This window comes from Xenopus laevis, chromosome 2L, assembly GCF_017654675.1.
Source record: "Xenopus laevis strain J_2021 chromosome 2L, Xenopus_laevis_v10.1, whole genome shotgun sequence".
Lineage (NCBI taxonomy): Eukaryota > Metazoa > Chordata > Amphibia > Anura > Pipidae > Xenopus > Xenopus laevis.
Window position 1 is genome coordinate 165,229,988 of NC_054373.1, and position 15,597 is coordinate 165,245,584.

The following is a 15,597-nucleotide window of genomic DNA, read 5'->3' on the forward strand; positions in this document are numbered from 1 at the left end:
TCGACCATTCGATAATCGAAGTACTGTCTCTTTAAAAAAAACTTCGACTTCAATACTTCGCCAAATTAAACCTGCCGAAGTGCTATGTTAGCCTATGGGGACCTTCTAGACTATTTTTCTAAGTCTTTACACATCGAAGTAAAATCATTCGATTTGAACGATTTAATCGTTCGATCAGACGATTTTACTTCGATTGTATGATGGCCAAATTTGGTGAAAGATACTTCGACTTCGATATTCGAAGTCGAAGTATTTCAATTTGAGGGTCGAATTTCGAAGTATTTATCACTTCGAAATTCGACCCTTGATAAATCTGCCCCTTATTGTTATTTCTACTTTTTATTACTTATCTTTCTATTCAGGCCTCTCCTATTCATATTCCAGTCTCTTATTAAAATCAATGAATGGTTGCTTTGTTCATTTTGCCCCTAGCAACCAGACTGCTGAAACTATAAACTGGAGAGCTGCCGAATAAAAAGCTAAATAACTCAAAAACCACAAATGATAAAAAATGAACCAATTGCCAATTGTCTCAGAATATCACTCTCTACATTATACTAAAAGTTTATTTAAAGGCGAACAACCCCTTACAGTTAACTTTTAGTATATTATGGAATGGATAATTCTAAGCAACTTTTCAATTGCCCTTCATTTTTTATCATTTTTTGAATGATTTGCCATCTTCCTCTGACTCTTTCCAGCTTTCAATTGGGGGTCACTGACCCCATCTAAAAAGCAAAGGCTCTGTAAGTCTACACGTTTATTGTTATTGCTACTTTTATTACCCATCTTTCGATTCAGGCCTCTCCTAATTATATCATGTTAAAATTTAACTCAAAGGTTAACTCAGGAAACACATTTAAAAAAAATAATGGAATAGAAAAATGATTTGGTAAATTCGATTTTTTGGGGGGTGAAGGGGTGTACAGCTTCAGATGTATATGGTAAACACCCAGCACCGAGACCTGGCATTAAAGGAGATGTCCACCCAAAACTTTGTTTCTTTAATAATGAAATAAAATGTAATTCTAACAACTTTCATATCCACTTTCATGAACAGGTTCTGACTCCTGAAACGATGTAGCACAAGCCAGTTGATTAACAGACTGAGAGTAAAACTAATATCTGCTACCTTGTTTCAAGGTCATAACTGCTAAACTGTAATTACATTTACAAGATTTCAAATGTGTAATAAATGTACATTGGACAGTTGCTTGGAATTCCACTTTTTTTATTTGGCAAAAAGAATTTTTGGCGGAGATTCACCACTTATTTCTGACCTTCCATCTTTATTGTGGAGCTAGGATTCTCCCCTATAATTGGTTTGGAAACAAATTGATTAGAGTCTATGCACTCAAACCATATCACTTATACCCAAACTAAGCCCCACCTACTTTCTTGTAAGCTCCACCCATTTCCCAGCTTTAGAACAGCTAAGGGGTATCTTTAGTTAGTATCTTAAAATAAATGTATACCCTTAAAACAAATGAATAGATAATAGATCAGACTGCCCGTCTAAGCATGTCTGCAAATTACAATCGCTGTTTTCTTTCTAGTGTTCAAGAGCTGGTAATATAAAACACTTTGAAAGAACAGCGCCACCTGCTGGTCATTGCGGCTCGATACGGCTGGCTGAAAATGAATTACCTGAGAAAAGGAATGTCTACTTAGAAAATGAAGTTAATGAGCATCAGGTCAGTTCTGGAATTACTGTAGTGTTACATGAATAACTTAATGGTGCCCAATGTGCAAAAAGGGGGAACAAATATTGCAGAATACACAGTAACAGATACTAAGGGGCACATTTACTTAGCTCGAGTGAAGGAATAGAATAAAAAATACTTTGAATTTCGAATGTTTTTTTTGGCTACTTCGACCATTGAATTGGCTACTTCGACCTTCAACTACTACTTCGAATCGAACGATTCGAACTAAAAATCGTTCGACTATTCGACCATTTGATAGTCGAAGTACTGTCTCTTTAAAACTTTGACCCCCTACTACGCCACCTAAAACCTACCGAACCTCAATGTTAGCCTATGGGGAAGGTCCCCATAGGCTTTCTAAGCTTTTTTTGATCGAAGGAATTTAGTTCGATCGATGGATTAAAATCGATATTCGGGGGGGCGGAGCTAACTGCCGAGCGGGATGGAAGCAATGTGAAGGAGCTCCCGTGTCGCAGACTCTTTCGAAGCATCCGGTCCACTCATATATCATGGGGAAACATGGTAAACCGAAAGACCAAAGTGGGGAGGCACAGAAACCGCAGAAACATACCGAAACTCAGCGCCTACTGAAGCAATTCTTTACACCAACGGATTGTGAGAAAGCTGTGGGCGTCTCCAAGATGGCGTCTCATCCCGCCAGAGGCTCTGCAACAGATTCAGATAGTGAGTCGGTGAGTTCTGATATAACTACTCTGACTTACTTGAAATCACTGCCGACAAAAGCAGACTTGCAGGATATGATGGCACATATAAAGCGTACTGTTAAGGAGGAGGTTGCGGGTATTAAAACTGAGATAACTGCGCTTAACTCTAGGGTCTCAGAAATTGAAGACAGGAGTGATTCTGCAGACACTGTTATTGAAGCACTTGCTGTGGCGAATGCTCATTATGCCAAAAAGATCTATTCTCTACAACGCAGATTAGAGGATATTGACAATAGAGGGAGACGGAATAACCTCCGTATCAGGGGCCTTCCAGAATTGCCTGATGGGAGTAACCTGCATGCAACGGTTGTGACCCTCTTTCAACAAATACTGAGTGTACCAGATACCCATGTTATTGACATGGAAAGAGCTCATAGAGCCCTGTGTCCAAAAGGCCTCCCCACTGACAAACCCAGGGACATTATTTGTTGCCTGACGCAGTTTCAAATTAAAGAGGAGATCTTGACAAAGGCCAGGAAACAACAGCCTGTTATGTTTTTAGGATCGGAGATTATTATTCTACAGGATCTTTCTTGGCACACCCTTCAACAACGTCGTATGGTTCGGCCAGTGCTGCAACAGTTGAAGGAACACAACCTCATGTTTCGCTGGATGTATCCATTTGGATTACAAGTTACGAAAGAGGGTAAAACGAATATGCTGACGGGCCCAGAAGATCTGCATACCTTTTGCCAAGCGTGTGGTATTGATGAACCTGATGTTGAAGAATGGAAACAGTTCTGCCACTCTCCTTCGGTTCCAGAGCTCATGAGGAAAGATTCCTGGTCCTTGGTCTCCTCGCCTAAAAATAAAAAGAAGAAAGTTAAACAGACACCGGAAAAGAAGAAAGCTACAACGGACACTTGAATCTTTCTTTGGAACCTCCCCGTGAACCGTTCAATGTTTAAAGTATCTCAACTTCGGGACTGGTATATTTTATATCTTTCTATTTTTATTGTTTCTTTTTTTTCTCCTATATATATATGCTTCGAAGGTTTGAGTTGCGGGACTTCACTTGTCTGTTGGACAGCCGGTACTTTTCCCCCCCCAGGGGTACCGACAGGGTGTACCTGCCGATTTTTGACCCTTTTCAGGGAGTCAAGTAGTTTGCCCCATAAGTTTTACCACTGTTTTCCCTTTTATATTTTTTCTTTTCACTACTTATTTTTTGGATGATGTTATTAGTGATGTGGTTTTATATTGCTTTCATTCCTGGAACACCTGTTGTTCGGCTTGTGTGGACTGGATGTCGTTTTTTTATACAACAAGATGGTCATGGCTGGTTCACTCATTTGGACACTCCTGTACCTATGCGATGGCGAAGGTGATAAATGTATGCTCCCTTAATGTTAATGGGTTGAATTGCCCTGGGAAAAGAAGTAAAATAATGAGGGAAATGGTACATAAAAAGGCAAATGTTGTTATGTTGCAAGAAACCCATTTTGCAGGCACTGATTTTTTCCTACGGAAGTATAGTGAATTTCCCAATTGGTTTTATAGCAATGACCCGCATAGTAAGATTAAGGGAGTAGCTCTAGGCTTACATAAATCATTGGATTTTCAATTACAAGCCGAACTGAAAGACATAGAGGGGAGATACGTTCTTGTTAAAGGGACAGTACACCAGCAGAAATGTACTTTGGGCTGTCTTTATTTGCCAAACACCAACCAAGTTAATTACCTAATCAAACTCCTAAATAAAATTGAAGCCTTTGCGGAGGGATTAATTGTCTTGGGTGGGGATTTAAATCTTACTTTAAATCCGACTATCGATAACTCCAGGGGTGCTTCATATATACCTTACTCGGCCTTAAATAAGGCAAAAAATAAATTGCACCAATGCCACCTAATAGACACCTGGAGATATACCCATAACTCTGATAAAGATTACACTTTTTACTCTGCAGCTAAGAATACTTATTCGAGGATAGATTATATTTTCATTTCCCAGTTCCACTTAGCTGCAGTGAAATTGGCTAAGATACACAATATCATCTGGTCGGACCATGCGATGACGCAAATGCAGATTTTACTCCCTACCCAACCATCTGGTACATGGAGATGGCGGTTAAATGATACTCTATTAGACGATCCACAATGTATTACTGACTTAAAACGAGCAATACAAGAATATAATGCAAATGTTACACTAGGTGGGACCTCTTCATTATCTAATTGGTTGGCACTGAAATGTCTTGTGCGGGGGTTATTGATTAAACATGGGGCAAGATTGAAAAGGGAGCGATATGCACGTACGGCAGCTTTGTTAGAACGTATACATGTCCTTGAATTAGAACATAAGCACCAACAAACAGAACATCTCCTAACCCAACTTACCAAAGCTCGGTTAGAGCTACATACCTATTCGAATAATCAAACCAAGTTTTTCCTGTCTAGAATTAGGCAACAGTATTTTGAATTTGGTAATAAACCGGGGAAATTTTTAGCTAAAGCTTTGAAAAGGAAACAAGCCAATGCCTTTATTTGCCAAATTAGGGACTCCCAAGGTAAAACTCAGATGACCCCTCAAAATATAGCGGACACATTTAAACGTTACTATGAAAAACTTTATAACTTACAGGATTCTGAGAATTTATGTATGCGAACGAAATTTAGAACAACCCAGGATTATCTGACACGAGATATCCCTCCGGTCATTTCCAATGATAGCTTTCATACGCTCCCTAGACCAATTGATGTTGACGAGATTGGGGAAGCCATCAAATCTCTCAAATTAGGTAAAGCCCCGGGTCCTGACGGGTATACTCCCAAATTTTATAAACTTAATAAAGCCGACATACCCCCACTACTTCATTCATTGTTTAACGACCTTTAAATTTCCCACCCTCCCAATAGAGAATTTTTATTGGCCCACGTATCAGTCATTCCTAAGGCTGGGAAGGACCTAACGCTTTGTAGTAGTTACAGACCCATCTCCCTACTTAACGTGGATCTTAAGATTTATGCTAAAATCCTGGCCCAACGCCTGAAACCATTATTGCCCCAAATTGTTCATAGAGACCAAGTTGGTTTCGTTCAGGGTAGGGAAGCTAAGGAAAATATAAATAAGGTGATTAATTGGTTATTGTGGAGCAAGAGATTGAAGGTACCCTCCATACTGTTATCGACTGACGCGGAAAAGGCTTTCGATCGTATTGATTGGGCCTTTTTAGCTAAAGCACTGTAAGCTATAAATTTGCCTGAGGAGTTCATATCAAAAATTATGGCACTGTACACGGTCCCGACAGCACAAGTCAGGGTGAACGGATTAACTTCTGAGGCGTGGGATATTAGAAATGGTACTAGACAAGGCTGTCCATTATCGCCTTTTGTATGTCATTTGCATGGAATTCCTTCTTATAGGTATTAGAAATAACCCCAATATTGAAGGCTTGAAGGTCGATGGTAAGGAATTTAAAGCGGCAGCCTTCGCAGATGACCTACTGTTGATGGTTACTAACCCACTTAAGTCATTCCCCTCTATTTTAACAGAATTAGAGACGTATGGTATCTGTTCGAATTATAAAATTAATATGGAGAAATCGGAGGCTTTACCTATCTTACTTTCGCAATCACTATTCGCATCTTTGAAATCTAGATATAGATTTAGATGGCAGGAAGACTTTATTACATATTTGGGTATTAAAATTACACCAGACCCACAACAGCTATTTGAGAGAAACTATCCACCCTTACTGACTGAGGTTAATGGCATACTGAAATCATGGGAGATGAAACGTATAACTTGGAATGGAAGAATTAATACGGTTAAAATGTCGATCCTACCCAAATTTATATATTTATTTAATGCGCTTTCCATACCTATCCCCCGTTCTTACTTTAAAACAGTCAACGCAGAGATTTCGCTGTATGTGTGGAATGGAGGGAGAAGTAGGATTAGATGTACTACTCTTTATAGGCCGAAACTGCAGGGGGGTCTGAATATGCCTGACTTTGAAACTTACTACCAAGCCGGTGTTCTAGCTAAAGTCCTAGAATACACTAGGACTAACTCCACGGTTCAATGGAGATATCTGGAAGATAGATGGATAGGCGGCTTATTGAGAGGTGTTGTCTGGAATAAGGACATCAGCTTTCCTAAAGAGGCTAAATCTCACTTATTAATTCGCAATTGTTTAGATATATGGCAAAAACTTAATAAGCGATATACCTTTGCTCCCTATCCATCACCGCTGTTGCCTTTGAGAAATAATGTTGAATTCTTGCCTGGGACTCTTGATGCTGGTTACAGGACGGCGTTTGGCTGTCCGAATCTAATTGTTCGGAACTTCCTTCCTTATGCTCGAGATCTTACCCCTGTAGTAAGAAGTAATAGGGCTTTGTGGCAACAAGGGGATAGCTGGAGGTTGCAACAGGTGGAACACTTTCTGAAATCCTTGAAGATTGATGTTTCTGCTGTTTGTCGAAAGCTAACTGCTTTTGAGACATTATGCAATTTGGATATGGATCTTAAACATTCTCTATCACTGTTATATAGGATGATACGAGATAGTAAATATGCTCAATTACCATCATACACATCGTCATGGGAAAAGGATTTGGGCATGAAGTTTACTCCTGTGGAGTGGGGCAAAATATTTACTATCGTCTCTAAATGCTCGATCAGCAATAGATTTCAGGAATATTCATTTAAGCTATTGGCAAGATGGTATAGGACACCAGTAGTGCTGTATAAAGCTAACCTGATACCGTCAGCTGAATGTTGGAGATGTAGTGCAGGTACCGGTACCCTGGAACATTTGTGGTATTCCTGTCCGAAACTTGGGAACTTTTGGACACAGATAGCAGATACATGTTCATTGATTATTAAATGTCCAGTAGTTTTAGATGTCTCTTCTATACTTCTATATTATAGATATGAACCCCAAGATACGACAAAAAAAATCCTCCTTCTCCAGCTCTTGATGGCAGCCAAAGCCCTTATTCCAATGAATTTGAGGAAGGAAACTCCGCCAACGCTTGCTAACTGGTACACGCTTGTTAATGAGATATGCTTGATGGAAGAGTTAACTGCCTTTTCGCATAATAGCCATATTAAATATGCTTCCATTTGGTTGCAGTGGAAACAATTTCTTGAAGCCTCAGACAACACCTCTTAATACTGCCTACTTGGGATAGGGTAGGACTTGACCATATTTCCCCTATGTGAGATTTCAGTTTAAGGGAGACCTAGTCACACACACAGACCGACATGGAATAGGATTGGAGTACTAATTTGCGCCAGGAATGCATTGTTGTTATAATTTTTGTATGTTATTATTTGAAGTAGTTTTACTTTTATATAACAAGTATATACCCTCCTTTGACTATACGCTTGAATATATCTGCAACATATCTGGAGGATTATAATTATTGCGATGATATGTATACTGTGAATGTTTACAACTTTATTGTTTTCGTGTATTATTTACATGTCAAATAAACGTTTGATAAATAAAAAAGAAAGCGACACTTTCAGAAAAAAATAAATAAATAAATAAATAAATAAATAAAATCGATATTCATAGTCAAAGGGTTTAACTTCGACAGTCAACTATCGAGGGTTAATTAACCCTTGATATTCGACCCTAAGTAAATGTACCCCTAAGTGTCTTGACATAAGAGACACAGGTTTAAGGAGATCCCTGCCCTGTAGAGCTTACAATCTAAGTTGTACAAGTTTGTCATTACTGCAGTGGAGGTTCAGTGGGGTAAAGATTGGGGGTTGAAGCCACTGTAATAAAATTACCATGTGCTAATGCTGCCATCTAGTGGACAAAAATGATTCAACGTGAAGGATAAAATATCTGAGATAGATTTAAAAAGAAAACCAATAAGATGCTTGTGTCCTGCTAGATCCCAATACATAGATCCCTGAGCAGGTGTTCCCTTTAAATTAAAAAACAAGTAAACTCGGAACTCAGCCTTATTAACATAGTTGCCAGCTGTGCTTGGTTGTTAAACCAGACCAACTGCATAGACACTATAAGCAAGTCATACTGTATACCTGAATATTATTAGTAAATCTGCCAATCGGTTTCAGGTTTTGGTTTCCGAAAATAAAATCATTATACAGAACATTTGGAAATATACAGTTTTCATTGTTGCTGGACAACTAGTTTCATGTTAAATACTCCATCCGTGGGCTACTACTCTGGGCCTGTGGCAAAGGGGCTCCCAAGAGAAGGAAACGTGAGATTTATGGATCTCGCAGGGGGCAGGGCTTGTGGAGAGGGCAGATCTTGAATGGATTGTGGGAGGAGTTCAGCACAATGGGTGTGGCTGGGTCAATTGGGGGGGGGTGATAATTAATGCACAGCTCTTTTTTACAATTGAGATCCCATTCTGCTTGGTGATCAATGGGTTAATAACCCCCCCCCCACGGGGGAGGACATTTATTTTGGTTAGATTAATACAAATTCGATTAAAAGAACCATAAAAATAAAATAAAAGATTTAACCTACTAAATGCAGAACAAATGCACAAACATCATGAAAAGCAATTACAAAACAAACATTTTGTCTCATATCACAGAAAACAAAAGTAATCCATTTCTGTACAGTAACAGTTACTGTGCTTTGTCTATTCCCAGTGGTTTCACATGGACCTTAAATGCTGAAATTAGGAGCGCTTGCACATTCAACTTTCTGAAGCTTTAAAGGAGAACTAAACCATAAAAATGAATAGAGCTAACAATGCCATGTTTTATATACTAAACGTATTGCACCAGCCTAAATTTTCAGCTTGTCAATAGCAGCAATGATCCAGGACTTCAAATTGTCACAGGGGGTCGCCATCTTGGAAAGTGTCTGTGACACTCACATGCTCAGTGGGCTCTGAGCAGCTGTTGAGAAGCTAAGCTTAGGGGTCGTCACTAATTATCCAGCAGAAAATGAGGTTGGTCTGTAATATAAACTGATGCTACAGGGCTGATTATTAAATTCTGATGCTAATTGCACTGGTTTCTGTGCTGCCATGTAGTAATTATCTGTATTAATTACTAATCAGACTTATATTGTGACATTTCTATTCTATGTGTACTGTATATTGTGAGTGGGTCCCTAAGCTCAGTAAGTGACAGTAACACAGAGCATGTGCAGTGAATCAGCATAAAAGAAGATGGGGAGCTACTGGGGCATCTTTGGAGAGACAGATATTTACTGCTAAAGGGCCTTGAGCTGGTACAGAAGCCCAAAAAAGAATGTACAACATTTCTAGCTACTTCTTTAGTTTAACTTTCCTTGTCCTTTAAGGGATTTGCCCTGAACATCTTCCCCTTCCCCACTATATCTCTTCACTTGGATCCTGAAAATTTTCATCTTTCTCCAGGAAAAGAAGTTCATCTCCTTTCAGCTCTCCCTGTTCCATCTCTGTGGCAATTCTACCCTTTCTCTTCTTGTCCTGATCTTCAGTTATTGCCCCTTCCTGGGGTTGTTTTTTTGGCATAACTTTCCTTTCCCTTTAACGTCTTGTTGCTCCTGATCTTAATTCTTTTTCTCCTTGATGCTCGACTGTCTATGGTCAAAATATGCCACAACTGTCAATTGTCCTTTGTATATTAAGAAGTGTCTTTTGGACAATTAATACGGAGAATATCCGACAAATGTAACAACTAACACATAATGTTCCTAATACAAGTAATTAGTATTGGAAAATCTGGTTGCCTTGGATAGAATTTTTAAAACAAACTGAAAAATAAACACACGACAATAATAACAATTCAGGGATAGTTTGATGTGGATACTGGGGTATATGGCCATTAAGGTGAGTGTTGGCATTTACTTTAAATGATAAAATAAAAATTAATGTTTATATAGAAATGATTTGTTTCTAGCTACTGCTTTTGTGGAACAACATATTGTTTAAATGATGCGAAACTGCTGTCCTCTTTTTGTTTTTTGATCTGTATTTTTTCCCTGTTAAAATTATATAAATAAAGAATAAAGAGAGTGCCAGTTCCATATGTATAATACATTCATCCTGTGCTCTGAAGGAAAACGGTGTTGGTTTGGGGAGGAACAGACCCCCTAAACGTTCATTTAAGTCAGACAATTTGGTAATTACCAGCTGATTTCCAAATATTCCCACTTGCTACGTAACTATTTTGCTTTATTCTAATGCCTAAATGGCAGAAAATAAACTGCAAATAGTAAGCAAAACACAGAGTAGTTGTGGCCCTACAGCTCTGGTTCTCATCTGCCATGTTCTCAGCAATGTCACAGGTCTCGCTTTGCTTTGGGCGGCCAAACCTCAGAGAGAAATAAAACACTGACCCTTGAGAGCAGCCCCCAGCCAACTCCGTATCACTGTGCTAAACCGTCTGACAAACCCTCGAGGACTCCGCTCTCCCTGTTGCTTCCATCTTATTATTGCAACTCTGGAACTTGGAAACAATTCTGACTGCAGAAAGGCAACAGCACTAGGAAATGATGAGAGAAGGAAATGATTCCAATGGGAATAGAGGACACTGTAGTGTATGATATTGTAAAGTCATATCTCTAAAGGAAAAATAAACAGCTTCTGTTTTTAAATTTAAAAATGATTTTAGTGACTTTAAAAGGATAAGTAAACCTTTAAAATAAAATTGATGAGAGTTTTTTATAAGTCCAAGATATTGAGGGATACACGTACTGTTAATATGAAGGGATTTTGTAACCACAGTGCCACCATCATATGAATCTTCACATCAGTGTAGAGATGCTGGGAGCAGGCAGGGCTCAGTTAATGGCCTAGGCCAGTGCAGGGCCAGAATTTCTCCGAAAGGGCCAAAAATGGAAGTCAGTATTGAGCACTCCTTTTTTAAAACCACAACCACTTTGAACCACATCCATATTATCACATGAAGTGTTAAGACCCACATTAATGTTGCAAACCAGAAAACCAAATGATTGGTGCTCACTGCAGAGATATCACTCATCACTCATACCAAGTCATATTAAGACATACCCTTAAATCCACATGCCTCATCCTCCCCTGTGGATAACACAGCACCCCCATCATATAATTAAACACTTTAGGGGCCCTTAACAATCATTTCCAATTGCTAATAACCCCCCTACCAGGTTTACCACTCACATGCAGAACAGGTGGAGTAGGGAAGGTGTGAACAAACTTGTAAAATAAAATCCAGGAGTAAAGAATAAAATGTACCCTGGTGCTGGCCTTGTCCTGCCACAAATAACCTGGAAACAGTAAACTACTTCTACTCTTTCCCTTCAGAGTGTAAAGTCCCTGCCACTAGGGGATTGGCTAGGAGGTTTCAATTTCTTCCTCCAAGCCCAGCCAATCCCCTGTGACAGGACCGGGACTTACAACTTAAGGGCAAAAACACAGTCAGTAAAGCCTTTTTTTTCTTGTCAGGTTTGGGAAGCCTTAGCCTTCCTGAGCCTTAATGAAAATCCACCCATGCTCCCAGACTAATTTAATCCCACCCTGTGTCTCTCTGCTCCCAGCTTTATTTATCTTACTCTGTGTTTCTATAAAATTCACAATTGTGATAAATAGGTCTCCCCGTGTCTCCTTTAAGACACATTTTGGGATTGTCTCAGCCCAGAGCTGTTCATGCAACAGTAAAGCTGTTTGAGCTGTTGAGGCAACAGTAAAGCAGCACTGAAGGTGTCATGTGACCTTATCATGATGATGTCATAGGAAAGTGGAAAGGATATATATGAGTAGCAGTATATACAGGTCGGGCAGCACGGCGGCTCAGTGGGTAGCACTGTGTCTTGCAGCTGGGAGTCCTGGTTCAATTCCAACCTGGGCCCTTTCTGTAAGGAGTTTGTATGTTCTCCCCGTGTCTGTGTGGGTTTCCTCCGAGTACTTCAGTTTCCTCCCACATTCCAAAAACATATGGGAGGTGGGCAGAGGCGCTAGGTAGGGGGTCTGCCCAGTACTCACAGGTGATGTGATAGGTGCTGGGGAACTCCTGAGTGTGGCTGAGGGCAGCCAGGCTTAGGTGTGTGGAGAGACCACTGGGAAGGATAGGGACATAGGGAATAGGGTCTCCCTGGTGCCCACAGGTGAATGTGATAGGTGCTGGGGCACTCCAGAGTGTGGCTATGAGCAGCCAGGCTTAGGCGTGTGTAGGCCATGGATCGGTTAGATTAGCTAGAGGGAAGTTAGTTCCTGGGGAGGGGGGTCCCCTTTTCCACCCTTGAGCCGCATTCAAATGTAAAATAACCTGCATTGAGGTCACTGGGAACAGGATAAAATGCAAATTGCCCTGTTATTTGGACAGTAGACAGTGTTCTCCCTCCCTCATGGACAGTGTTCTCCCTCAGGAATTTTTTTCTACTGGGTGGGATGAAAAAGTGTGTGTGGGGGGATATAAAACACGCAGCAGCACAGAAACCAGTGCAATTAGCATCAGAATTTAATAATCAGCCCTGTAGCATCAGCTCATATTACAGACCAACCTCATTTTCTGCTCGATAATATGCGATGACAACAGCTGCTCAGAGCCCACTGAGCATGTGAGAGACACTTTCCAAGAATGTGACCCCTTGTGACAAGTTTGAAGTCCTGGATCATTGCTGCTATTGAGAAGCTGAAACTTTAGGCTGGTGCAATAAGTTTAGTATATAAAATAAGGCATTTTTAGCCATATTCATTTTTAGGGTTAAATTCTCCTTAAAAGGTGTGAACAATACATGGGATGACATATCTGAACAATGCAGGACTTTTAAAGCCTGAATCTGAGCTGTGAACAGTGCAGGGGCCAGTTGATCTCAGTTCTGATACTTTTTGAAGCTTACACAAAGGTAAACAGTCAAAGCAACCAATGGACTTCAATGGAGGGCCACATAAAGGGGGGCAGTGGGCCGGATGCCTAGTGTAAAATGTTAATGGGCCAAACCATACCATAGAGACTGTAGAGACCATGCCCTCCATATGCCACACTTGCTACATACGTGTTTCTTTATATTCAGTATGCTCTGCTTCCTAAAATGATAGTCCCCCATTATGAAAAAGTACAGTGGCGCAATGATTCCCAGCATTAAATATTCAGCGGAAGTAAAGAGCACTGTTACTCCCAGCAATAAATAGAAGGTGACCTCCAGCATTAAAGAGCACAGTGTTCCCCTGCATGGCTAAGTGACTGCCCGAAAATAGTGCAGTGATCCATTGCATACGGTTACCAGATCATGTGATATATTGTATAAAATCCAGCGAGAAGGGTTGAACTATTTTATTTGAATATACAGTTAACATTCCATTATTCCAGCATTCCATGACCTGGAAACCTTAGCCTAGCTTTAAATGGCGCAGTGTCTCCCAGCATTCATATACACAGTGACCCAAGGCATTACATTTAATGGTACAGTGACCCACAAGATTAAGGGGCAGATTTATCAAAGGTCAAGGTGAATTTTTGAATTTCAAGCTATTTTTGTGTACTTTCGACTAGGGAATAGTCCAATTTCGATTCGAATTTGCAAAATATTAGAAAATTAGAATATCAAAATTTATCATGTACTGTCTGTTTAAAAATTCGACCATTTGCCATCTAGAACCTGCCAAATTGCTGGTTTTTTTTGGGAAATTTTTTGAATCGAATCGATCGAATGCGCTATTCCTTCGATTCAAATTATTTGAATTCGGCCAAATATGGACCTATTCGATCGAAAACAGACCTATTCGACCCAAAAAAAACTTTGACTTAATTTCGGTTGGTCTTTTTGATTTTGATTTTTACATTTTTCAATTTGAAATGTGACCCTTGATAAAAATGCCCCTAAATGACACAGAGACTTCCACTTAAACTTCACAGTGACCTAAAGAATGGTGACCTAAGAGGAATGGTGATTCTCCGGGGGTCATAAAAAAATAAATTTTTCTGGGCTTAACTTGTCCTTTAAATTACTGTGACCTCACCAACTCATCTCATTCCAATATATCCACCCTCCAGCCCTTTACAGGGGTTGTCTTTAAATCTTTAAATTCACTTTTAGTATGATGAGACAATTTGCAATTGGTTTTCATTTTTCATTATTTCTGGCTTTTGAGTTATTTGAGCTTTTTATTTAGCAGATTTTCAGTTTCCAAATTCAGTTATCTGGTTGTTATGGTCCAAATTACCCTAGCAACCATACTTTGATTTGAATAAGAGACTGAATAGAAAGCTAAGTAATTAAAAGTAGAAATAACAATACATCTGTAGCCTTACAGAGCATTTGTTTTTAAGATGTGGTCAATGACCCCTATTTGTAAACTGGAAAGATTCAGAAGGAAATTAATTCAAAAAGTATAAAAAAGAAAAAACATCAAGGCCAAGTTGCTTAAAATTAGCCATTCTATTACATGCTAAAAGTTAACTTAAAGGTGAAGCTAAAAGTTAACTTAAAGGTGAACTACCCCTTTAAGCTTATTTTTGTATACCAATTAACTCTTTGAATCCATTTTTTGGGGGTTCTTACTTCCCCTTGGGAGGCAGGGACATTAATTAGAAGCAGTCCCAGTTCCTGGCAGTAAGGAGAAAAGTGGCAACTACTAGTAACTTCACTGGTATAATTTAGCACCTTTGTAAGTAAGTCATCCTTTTTGTTAATTATTATTATTACAGGTATGGGATCTGTTATCAGGAAACCCGTTATCCAGAAAGCTCAGAATTACAAAAAGGCTGCCTCCCATAGACTCTATTAAAATCAGATAATCATCCGACCGTCGGATCAACGTAGTTCTAACATGCGATTTCTCCTTCACAGTAAACCATTCGACACGTTGCATGCGTTTAGTCGCATTGCGACATGTCGGGTCAAAGCGCATCATCGAGTCCTGCCCTAACTTTGAAAGCAGCTAGTAAGTTGCAGGTAAAACTTAGTCCCTTTGTAAAATGTATAATGAAGCAATAGAATTCTTAATGAATCAGATGAAAATTAAGCGTAGGACTGGCCAGATATGGGATGACTTTGACGTAGTTGGCCAGCTTAAATATATTGCAATATATGGACAAACAATCCCTGTTTTGTTTAAAGGGTAAGGCATTTTTCAGTAGCAGTATGCACAAAATGTCTGTCTTAAATATAAGACTTATATTTACTTATTTCTGACCTTCCATCTTTATTGTGGAGCTAGGATTCTCCCCTATAATTGGTTTGGAAACAAATTGATTAGAGTCTATGCACTCAAACCATATCACTTATACCCAAACTAAGCCCCACCCACTT